This window comes from Mytilus edulis, chromosome 9, assembly GCF_963676685.1.
Source record: "Mytilus edulis chromosome 9, xbMytEdul2.2, whole genome shotgun sequence".
Lineage (NCBI taxonomy): Eukaryota > Metazoa > Mollusca > Bivalvia > Mytilida > Mytilidae > Mytilus > Mytilus edulis.
In genome coordinates, this window is record NC_092352.1 from 64,918,784 (window position 1) to 64,931,114 (window position 12,331).

General features: G+C 35.3%; 1 long non-coding RNA gene across 1 annotated transcript; it reads right to left on the reverse strand.

The window, feature by feature from the left end:
* Nucleotides 1–256: 256 nt before the first annotated feature.
* On the reverse strand, nt 257–11,875 carry LOC139488816 (uncharacterized). The gene is made up of 3 exons (XR_011656087.1): nt 11,662–11,875; nt 10,159–10,266; nt 257–415 (listed from the first exon to the last, which is right to left on the reverse strand). It is a non-coding gene; the product is annotated as an uncharacterized lncRNA (long non-coding RNA).
* Nucleotides 11,876–12,331: the final 456 nt, after the last annotated feature.

Below are 12,331 nucleotides of genomic sequence, written 5' to 3' on the forward strand. Positions count from 1 at the left end.
CAAACAGCTGTTGGAAATATTTTGGACAACCCTCTTATTTACAATATCATTTGATCAACACCTAGTGGTCTTTGGTGGTATCTCGCATAACATTAATTATAAGGTCTTTCTTAAAAGGCAACTTGAAATTATTGGTCCCATATTTATGTGCTATAGCAAATGTATGGGCTGCTGATCTGCATATATGATAGCAATATATTCTTATGTTTTCAATGACCCCTTATTTCTTCACTCCACTTTATAAGATAGAAATAAATGTTATTCCATATTTTATTGTTTTTTTCAAAGGTATCATAATTTAGACATAAAGACAAAACTAAGCACAGTGAAAAAAGTCTACTCTGTCCTGTAAAGTTTGAGATGTTTTTGTTGTTTAATCTTTGTCACTTGTATGGAAACACTAAATCTTGATAACCTACAACAGAAATATTATCACTTTTATTTCAATTCAATTGTTGCAGTTATCATGCATGTAATAGAGAAAATGATAAATTAGACCAGATCTCCACATTAATAATATCAAAACTAGAGGCTTCAAAGAGCCTGTGTCACTTACATGATACTTTTATTTACAATTGATGCATGATACAGAAATTGTCCATACCAACCGTCAGTGTTTACCATACAATACAGTACTTCTATACACTGTCTGTATACAGTATTTGTCGGATTTTGTCCATACCTATCGTCGATGTTTGACATAAAATACAATACTCCTATATACCGTATATCAACAGTATTTGTCTATACCTACCGTCGGTGGTTAAGATACAATACAGTCCTCCTATATACCGTCTATCAACAGTATTTGTCTATACCTACCGTCAGTGGTTAACATACGATATAGTACTCCTTTGCACCGTCCATCAACAGTATTTGTCTATACCTACCGTCGGTGGTACACATGCAATAAAGTGCTCCTACATACCGTCTATCAACAGTATTTGTCTATACCTACCGTCGGTGGTTAACATACAATATAGTGCTCCCATCAACCGTCTATCAACAGTATGTGTCTATACCTACTGTCGGTAGTTAACATACAATATAGTGCTCCTATATACCATCTATCAACAGTATATGTCTATACCTACCGTCGGTGGTTAACATACAATATAGTGCTCCCATATACAGTCTATCAACAGTATGTGTCTATACCTACCGTCGGTAGTTAACATACAATATAGTGCTCCTATATACCGTGTATCAACAGTATGTGTCTATACCTACTGTCGGTAGTTAACATACAATATAGTGCTCCTATATACTGTCTATCAACAGTATTTGTCTATACCTACCGTCGGTAGTTAACATACAATATAGTGCTCCTATATACCATCTATCAACAGTATTTGTCTATACCTACCGTCGGTGGTTAACATACAATATAGTGCTCCTTTATACCGTCTATCAACAGTATTTGTCTATACCTACTGTCGGTAGTTAACATACAATATAGTGCTCCCATATACCGTTTATCAACAGTATTTGTCTATACCTACCGTCGGTGGTTAACATACAATATAGTGCTCCTATATACCGTCTATAAACAGTATTTGTCTATACCTACTGTTGGTAGTTAACATACAATATAGTGCTCCTATATACCGTCTATCAACAGTATATGTCTATACCTACCGTCGGTGGTTAACATACAATATAGTGCTCCCATAAACCGTCTATCAACAGTATTTGTCTATACCTACTATCGGTAGTTAACATACAATATAGTGCTTCTATATACCGTCTATCAACAGTATTTGTCTATACCTACCGTCGGTGGTTAACATACAATATAGTGCTCCTATATACCGTCTATCAACAGTATTTGTCTATACCTACCGTCGGTGGTTAACATACAATATAGTGCTCCCATAAACCGTCTATCAACAGTATTTGTCTATACCTACCGTCGGTAGTTAACATACAATATAGTGCTCCTATATACCATCTATCAACAGTATTTGTCTATACCTACCGTCGGTGGTTAACATACAATATAGTGCTCCTATATACCGTCTATCAACAGTATACGTCTATACCTACCGTCGGTAGTTAACATACAGTTTGGTGCTCCTATATACCATCCATCAACAGTATTGTCTATACCTACCGTCGGTTGTTAACATACAATATAGTGCTCCTATATACCGTCTATAAACAGTATTTGTCTATACCTACTGTTGGTAGTTAACATACAATATAGTGCTCCTATATACCGTCTATCAACAGTATATGTCTATACCTACCGTCGGTGGTTAACATACAATATAGTGCTCCCATAAACCGTCTATCAACAGTATTTGTCTATACCTACTATCGGTAGTTAACATACAATATAGTGCTTCTATATACCGTCTATCAACAGTATTTGTCTATACCTACCGTCGGTGGTTAACATACAATATAGTGCTCCTATATACCGTCTATCAACAGTATTTGTCTATACCTACCGTCGGTGGTTAACCCACAATATAGTGCTCCTGTATACCGTTTATCAACAGAATTTGTCTATACCTACCGTCGGTGGTTAACATACAATATAGTGCTCCCATAAACCGTCTATCAACAGTATTTGTCTATACCTACTGTCGGTAGTTAACATACAATATAGTGCTTCTATATACCGTCTATCAACAGTATTTGTCTATACCTACCGTCGGTGGTTAACATACAATATAGTGCTCCTATATACCGTCTATCAACAGTATTTGTCTATACCTACCGTCGGTGGTTAACATACAATATAGTGCTCCCATAAACCGTCTATCAACAGTATTTGTCTATACCTACCGTCGGTAGTTAACATACAATATAGTGCTCCTATATACCGTCTATCAACACTATTTGTCTATACCTACCGTCGGTGGTTAACATACAATATAGTGCTCCTATATACCGTCTATCAACAGAATTTGTCTATACCTACCGTCGGTGGTTAACATACAATATAGTGCTCCCATAAACCGTCTATCAACAGTATTTGTCTATACCTACCGTCGGTAGTTAACATACAATATAGTGCTCCTATATACCATCTATCAACAGTATTTGTCTATACCTACCGTCGGTGGTTAACATACAATATAGTGCTCCTATATACCGTCTATCAACAGTATACGTCTATACCTACCGTCGGTAGTTAACATACAGTTTGGTGCTCCTATATACCATCCATCAACAGTATTGTCTATACCTACCGTCGGTTGTTAACATACAATATAGTGCTCCTATATACCGTCTATAAACAGTATTTGTCTATACCTACTGTTGGTAGTTAACATACAATATAGTGCTCCTATATACCGTCTATCAACAGTATATGTCTATACCTACCGTCGGTGGTTAACATACAATATAGTGCTCCCATAAACCGTCTATCAACAGTATTTGTCTATACCTACTATCGGTAGTTAACATACAATATAGTGCTTCTATATACCGTCTATCAACAGTATTTGTCTATACCTACCGTCGGTGGTTAACATACAATATAGTGCTCCTATATACCGTCTATCAACAGTATTTGTCTATACCTACCGTCGGTGGTTAACCCACAATATAGTGCTCCTGTATACCGTTTATCAACAGAATTTGTCTATACCTACCGTCGGTGGTTAACATACAATATAGTGCTCCCATAAACCGTCTATCAACAGTATTTGTCTATACCTACTGTCGGTAGTTAACATACAATATAGTGCTTCTATATACCGTCTATCAACAGTATTTGTCTATACCTACCGTCGGTGGTTAACATACAATATAGTGCTCCTATATACCGTCTATCAACAGTATTTGTCTATACCTACCGTCGGTGGTTAACATACAATATAGTGCTCCCATAAACCGTCTATCAACAGTATTTGTCTATACCTACCGTCGGTAGTTAACATACAATATAGTGCTCCTATATACCGTCTATCAACACTATTTGTCTATACCTACCGTCGGTGGTTAACATACAATATAGTGCTCCTATATACCGTCTATCAACAGAATTTGTCTATACCTACCGTCGGTGGTTAACATACAATATAGTGCTCCCATAAACCGTCTATCAACAGTATTTGTCTATACCTACCGTCGGTAGTTAACATACAATATAGTGCTCCTATATACCATCTATCAACAGTATTTGTCTATACCTACCGTCGGTGGTTAACATACAATATAGTGCTCCTATATACCGTCTATCAACAGTATACGTCTATACCTACCGTCGGTAGTTAACATACAGTTTGGTGCTCCTATATACCATCCATCAACAGTATTGTCTATACCTACCGTCGGTTGTTAACATACAATATAGTGCTCCTATATACCGTCTATAAACAGTATTTGTCTATACCTACTGTTGGTAGTTAACATACAATATAGTGCTCCTATATACCGTCTATCAACAGTATATGTCTATACCTACCGTCGGTGGTTAACATACAATATAGTGCTCCCATAAACCGTCTATCAACAGTATTTGTCTATACCTACTATCGGTAGTTAACATACAATATAGTGCTTCTATATACCGTCTATCAACAGTATTTGTCTATACCTACCGTCGGTGGTTAACATACAATATAGTGCTCCTATATACCGTCTATCAACAGTATTTGTCTATACCTACCGTCGGTGGTTAACCCACAATATAGTGCTCCTGTATACCGTTTATCAACAGAATTTGTCTATACCTACCGTCGGTGGTTAACATACAATATAGTGCTCCCATAAACCGTCTATCAACAGTATTTGTCTATACCTACTGTCGGTAGTTAACATACAATATAGTGCTTCTATATACCGTCTATCAACAGTATTTGTCTATACCTACCGTCGGTGGTTAACATACAATATAGTGCTCCTATATACCGTCTATCAACAGTATTTGTCTATACCTACCGTCGGTGGTTAACATACAATATAGTGCTCCCATAAACCGTCTATCAACAGTATTTGTCTATACCTACCGTCGGTAGTTAACATACAATATAGTGCTCCTATATACCGTCTATCAACACTATTTGTCTATACCTACCGTCGGTGGTTAACATACAATATAGTGCTCCTATATACCGTCTATCAACAGAATTTGTCTATACCTACCGTCGGTGGTTAACATACAATATAGTGCTCCCATAAACCGTCTATCAACAGTATTTGTCTATACCTACCGTCGGTAGTTAACATACAATATAGTGCTCCTATATACCATCTATCAACAGTATTTGTCTATACCTACCGTCGGTGGTTAACATACAATATAGTGCTCCTATATACCGTCTATCAACAGTATACGTCTATACCTACCGTCGGTAGTTAACATACAGTTTGGTGCTCCTATATACCATCCATCAACAGTATTGTCTATACCTACCGTCGGTTGTTAACATACAATATAGTGCTCCTATATACCGTCTATAAACAGTATTTGTCTATACCTACTGTTGGTAGTTAACATACAATATAGTGCTCCTATATACCGTCTATCAACAGTATATGTCTATACCTACCGTCGGTGGTTAACATACAATATAGTGCTCCCATAAACCGTCTATCAACAGTATTTGTCTATACCTACTATCGGTAGTTAACATACAATATAGTGCTTCTATATACCGTCTATCAACAGTATTTGTCTATACCTACCGTCGGTGGTTAACATACAATATAGTGCTCCTATATACCGTCTATCAACAGTATTTGTCTATACCTACCGTCGGTGGTTAACCCACAATATAGTGCTCCTGTATACCGTTTATCAACAGAATTTGTCTATACCTACCGTCGGTGGTTAACATACAATATAGTGCTCCCATAAACCGTCTATCAACAGTATTTGTCTATACCTACTGTCGGTAGTTAACATACAATATAGTGCTTCTATATACCGTCTATCAACAGTATTTGTCTATACCTACCGTCGGTGGTTAACATACAATATAGTGCTCCTATATACCGTCTATCAACAGTATTTGTCTATACCTACCGTCGGTGGTTAACATACAATATAGTGCTCCCATAAACCGTCTATCAACAGTATTTGTCTATACCTACCGTCGGTAGTTAACATACAATATAGTGCTCCTATATACCGTCTATCAACACTATTTGTCTATACCTACCGTCGGTGGTTAACATACAATATAGTGCTCCTATATACCGTCTATCAACAGAATTTGTCTATACCTACCGTCGGTGGTTAACATACAATATAGTGCTCCCATAAACCGTCTATAAACAGTATTTGTCTATACCTACTGTCGGTAGTTAACATACAATATAGTGCTCCTATATACCATCTATCAACAGTATATGTCTATACCTACCGTCGGTGGTTAACATACAATATAGTGCTCCTATATACCGTCTATCAACAGTATTTGTCTTTACCTACTGTCGGTAGTTAACATACAATATAGTGCTTCTATATACCGTCTATCAACAGTATGTCTCTATACCTACCGTCGGTGGTTAACATACAATATAGTGCTCCTACAATGTATATACCGTCTATCAACAGTATTTGTCTATACCTACCGTCGGTGGTTAACATACAACATAGTGCTCCCATATACCGTCTATCAACAGTATTTGTCTATACCTACTGTCGGTAGTTAACATACAATATAGTGCTCCTAAATACCGTTTATCAACAGTATTTGTCTATACCTACCGTCGGTAGTTAACATACAATATAGTGCTCCTATATACTGTCTATCACCAGTATTTGTCTATACCTACCGTCGGTGGTTAACATACAATATAGTGCTCCTATATGCCGTCTATCAACAGTATTTGTCTATACCTACCGTCGGTAGTTAACATACAATATAGTGCTCATATATACCGTGTATCAACAGTATTTGTCTATACCTACCGTCGGTAGTAAACATACAATATAGTGCTCCTATATACAGTGTATCAACAGTATGTGTCTATACATACCGTCGGTAGTTAGTATACAATATAGTGCTCCTATATACCGTGTATCAACAGTATTTGTCTATACCTACTGTCGGTAGTTAACATACAATATAGTGCTCCTATATACTGTCTATCAACAGTATTTGTCTATACCTACCGTCGGTAGTTAAGATACAATAAAGTGCTCATATATACCGTGTATCAACAGTATGTGTCTATACCTACTGTCGGTGGTTAACATACAATATAGTGCTTCTATATACTGTCTATCAACAGTATTTGTCTATACCTACCGTCGGTGGTTAACATACAATATAGTGCTCCTATATACCGTCTATCAACAGAATTTGTCTATACCTACCGTTGGTTGTTAACATACAATATAGTGCTCCTATAATCCGTCTATCAACAGTATTTGTCTATACCTACCGTCGCTGGTTAACATACAATATAGTGCTCTTTGATACCGTCTATCAACAGCATCTGTCTATACCTACTGTCGGTAGTTGCTCCTATATACCGTCTATCACCAGTATTTGTCTATACCTACCGTCGGTGGTTAACATACAATATAGTGCTCCTATATGACGTCAATCAACAGTATTTGTCTATACCTACCGTCGGTAGTTAACATACAATAAAGTGCTCATATATACCGTGTATCAACAGTATGTGTCTATACCTACCGTCGGTGGTTAACATACAATATAGTGCTCCTATATACCGTCTATCAACAGAATTTGTCTATACCTACCGTCGATTGTTAACATACAATATAGTGCTCCCATAAACCGTCTATCAACAGTATTTGTCTATACCTACTGTCGGTAGTTAACATACAATATAGTGCTCCTATATACCATCTATCAACAGTATATGTGACTTTTTTGTCTATACCTACCGTCGGTGGTTAACATACAATATAATGCTCCTATATACCGTCTATCAACAGTATTTGTCTATACCTACTGTCGGTAGTTAACATACAATATAGTGCTTCTATATACCGTCTATCAACAGTATTTGTCTATACCTACCGTCGGTGGTTAACATACAATATAGTGCTCCTACAATGTATATACCGTCTATCAACAGTATTTGTCTATACTTACCGTCGGTGGTTAACATACAACATAGTGCTCCCATATACCGTCTATCAACAGTATTTGTCTATACCTACTGTCGGTAGTTAACATACAATATAGTGTTTCTAAATACCGTCTATCAACAGTATTTGTCTATACCTACCGTCGGTAGTTAACATACAATATAGTGCTCCTATATACCGTCTATCAACAGTATTTGTCTATACCTACCGTCAGTGGTTAACATACAATATAGTGCTCCTATATACCGTCTATCACCAGTATTTGTCTATACCTACCGTCGGTGGTTAACATACAATATAGTGCTCCTATATGCCGTCTATCAACAGTATTTGTCTATACCTACCGTCGGTAGTTAACATACAATATAGTGCTCATATTTACCGTGTATCAACAGTATTTGTCTATACCTACCGTCGGTAGTTAACATACAATATAGTGCTCCTATATACCGTGTATCAACAGTATGTGTCTATACCTACTGTCGGTAGTTAACATATAATATAGTGCTCCTATATACTGTCTATCAACAGTATTTGTCTATACCTACCGTCGGTAGTTAACATACAATATAGTGCTCCTATAAACCGTCTATCAACAGTATTTGTCTATACCTACTGTCGGTAGTTAACATACAATATAGTGCTTCTATATACCGTCTATCAACAGTATTTGTCTATACCTACCGTCGGTGGTTAACATACAATATAGTGCTCCTATATACTGTCTATCAACAGTATTTGTCTATACCTACCGTCGGTGGTTTACATACAATATAGTGCTCCCATAAACCGTCTATCAACAGTATTTGTCTATACCTACCGTCGGTAGTTAACATACAATATAGTGCTCCTATATACCATCTATCAACAGTATTTGTCTATACCTACCGTCGGTGGTTAACATACAATATAGTGCTCCTATATACCGTCTATCAACAGTATTTGTCTATACCTACTGTCGGTAGTTTACATACAATATAGTGCTCCTATATACCGTCTATCAACAGTATTTGTTTATACCTACTGGCGGAGGTTAACATAGAATATAGTGCTCCTATATACCAAGAGGGATAACGGATCTGCATCTAGAATTTATCATGCTGCCCTTTTTTTGGATTTTTAAAATTCTTGTTATCCCTCAATTTTTACATTCATCCCAAATAATACAACAGTAGTCAATTAGGGGCAGAACACCCTTTGTATTATGTTTTCTTGCAGTTATATAAAAAAAAATGTATTTAAGAAAGATGGTATATTCTGGATGATATATTAGCACAACCTTGGTCAATTTGATTTCTCCAGTTACTTAGTGGGCTGTCAATTTTGAAACTAATATTTTTTCACATGAAGAATTTTGTAATACTTTAATTTATTATCAAGTTTGGTTGAAAAGTCTGAATAGTTTCTGCTTTGTTCCAGTAATCAAACATTTTGTTTTATTTGCATCTATGAACATGTTATTCATTTTACACCACTCTTCAACCCTGTATAAATCTTCTTGAACATCATCATTTATATTTTCTAGATGTTTCCCTCTGATTTATGAATAGTGGTGTCATCAGCATATACAACGATATAGGTCTGCATAAGGGAAGGTCATTTATAAATAGCACAAACAATAGAGGACAAGGTATAGAACATTGGGGAACACCAAATTTTACATGTTGTTGTTCAGAGTTAACATTACAAATGTATACCTTTTGTTATTCAGGTACGACTTAAAAAAACTATCAGTAGTCTCACTAAATCCATACATGTCGAGCTTTAAACAAAGAAAGTCATATTCTACCAAATCAAAAGCTTTTTTTTTTAAATCTTAATAAAATTGCTAGGTTTAAATTACCATCTTTCATTTCTTGCAACCATGTGTCAATGATATTAAATAAATGTCAAGCTCAATCCAGTATATATTCCAAGTTATGGACAAATGATAATGCTATTAAAAATACCAAATCATAACCAGTGCTTTTCTCTTTTTCTATTTACAGTATATGACTAGGTAATAATGATTACTTTTTTCAACTATTTTCATACTTTTTTGTTTCCTCTGCTTTTGTATCAAGGGCATAATTGTTTATGGCAAACTAAGCATCTGCATAATCAAACTATTCCTAACTATACTCTACCTCAAATTCTGGAAACTGCAAAATTTTTGTCATAGCAGTCTTATGGTAGCTGAACTATTTCTATTTTTTGTAAATCTGGATTAATAAGTCTTTTGTCACATTCTGGGGCTATAGAAAAAAAACATTACAGAATTATCAAAATTATGTGTGTATAATGTTTGTGTACAGTCATTCAACTAAAAAAGGACAAAAATTATTTTTTTTGTGTATAAATAAATAATTGTGATTTTAATGTCTTAATATTATAAAAAAACCTTCAAAAAGTTAAATTTAAATTATAATCTAAACATGAAAGAGCACATATAAATCAACCTTTTACTCAGATTTATATCTAAAACCAGTTATAACTAGCTATAATATCTTTGACTTCACAAATATCATCATCTAATTTTACAAATCAGTATTTATTTGGTGGCACTTCCTGCACACTAAGTATAAAGAAAAATCACAAAAATACTGAACTTAGAGGAAGATCAATTGGGAAAGTCCATAATCACATGGCAAAATCAAACAAAACACATCAAAAACGAATGGACAAGAACTGTCATATTCCTGACTTGGTACAGGCATTTTCAAATGTAGAAAATGGTGGATTAAACCTGGTTCTATAGCGCTAACCCTCTCACTTTAATGACAGTCTCATCAATTTCCGAAATTTTTACATTGATGCGTTAAATAAATGTTATGTTATAATATGTTATGCCTTAGGTTTAATTTTGATGCAATCACATTTCAGAAGGTACATGTCTTGAACTGTTTTAATGAATAAATTACAGTTTTAAACTCAGTTTAGGCTGACCTGAGGTCAATAGTCTTAAACAATGTCATCAAACTATCAGTTTTACTGTAATATATTGATATTGTGACATTTATGGGAAAGAGCATATGAGTTAGTCATATTGGTCAATACAATGGAAAGTTTATAGCTGAGACTACTATAACACTATGTGTTATACTAGTAGTCTCAGTTTATAACTATGTTAATGTCAATTATATACATGACATAATAATTAAATCATTTAAAAAACTATTCCAAAGATTTCTCTCAAATCATGTTTACATTTTTTTAGAGAAGAGTCTGTCTGAAATATATTCAGGGGTAGTCCAAATAATTATGACTTCTTAAAAAGCTATATTATTGGGAAAAAGGGGGGGGGGGTCTATTATGTTTTTTTCATACAGGAGGAAGACGTCAAAGCAAAAAAAAAAAAAAACAAACAAAACAAAATAAAATAATAGCCTGTCAAGACGTCCCTATATCATAACAATTTGGTCTAATTTTGGGATAATACATTTAACTTCCTTTGATGTCGGGGAGGGGATAAGTTTTGACGATTAATTATTCTTGAAACTAACATTAATTATTTCTTATTGTTACTTTGTTAAGCGAACGAGATGTGTGGTTCTCGAGTTATTTAAAAAAAAAAGGGGGGGGGGGGGGGTTGTGGTTGTTACTATATCAAATTTACCCAGTTTGGAGACAATAAATAATTAAAATCTAACCATAAACTCCAATGTTCCTGCATTTTTTTAGCAGAACAAACACGATGGCATTCTCGTCTCTGTTGTAATCAATAGTTAACTCATTTCTTCTTCCAGGTTATTTCTTAATCAATTATGATTATCAGCTGTCTATCTATTTACCATGTTTATGTTAAACTGGTCCGTAATTCCATCGTAGTGTATCGATAACTGAACACAACAAGGATACAGTTTATTAAAACGTATATAATATACAAGGTTCCTGAGTCAGTAACCGTAACTATCACCGTGCTTTGTGCGCATGCGCAAGAAACACCAACAATAAGGATAAAACAGGGTATACAGTTCCGTAATTTCGTATATTTTTCTTATCTTCATACTAAAGAGCTCCAAAAGTAGGCGTGCTTAGGTGCACTGGGCGGGTCTAAAAACCGACTCTCGGTGGTTAACGTCTCTCGATGGTTAACTTTAAGTGCCTACCGGTCCAGAACACTCACACTAGATAGTACGGTGACCAAGTAAGGAAAAGTCGCTTATTTAAGGAGTTTAATCGTCATTCGGACTATACGGCTATAAACCACAGTATTGATAGTTCAAAGCTTACACTTTACATTTTGACTTGTCGTCAAAAAATCGTACGGTGCAATTTTTGTAAAATGGGCTTTGAAGTTCGTTCCCTTATTTTAAAGAA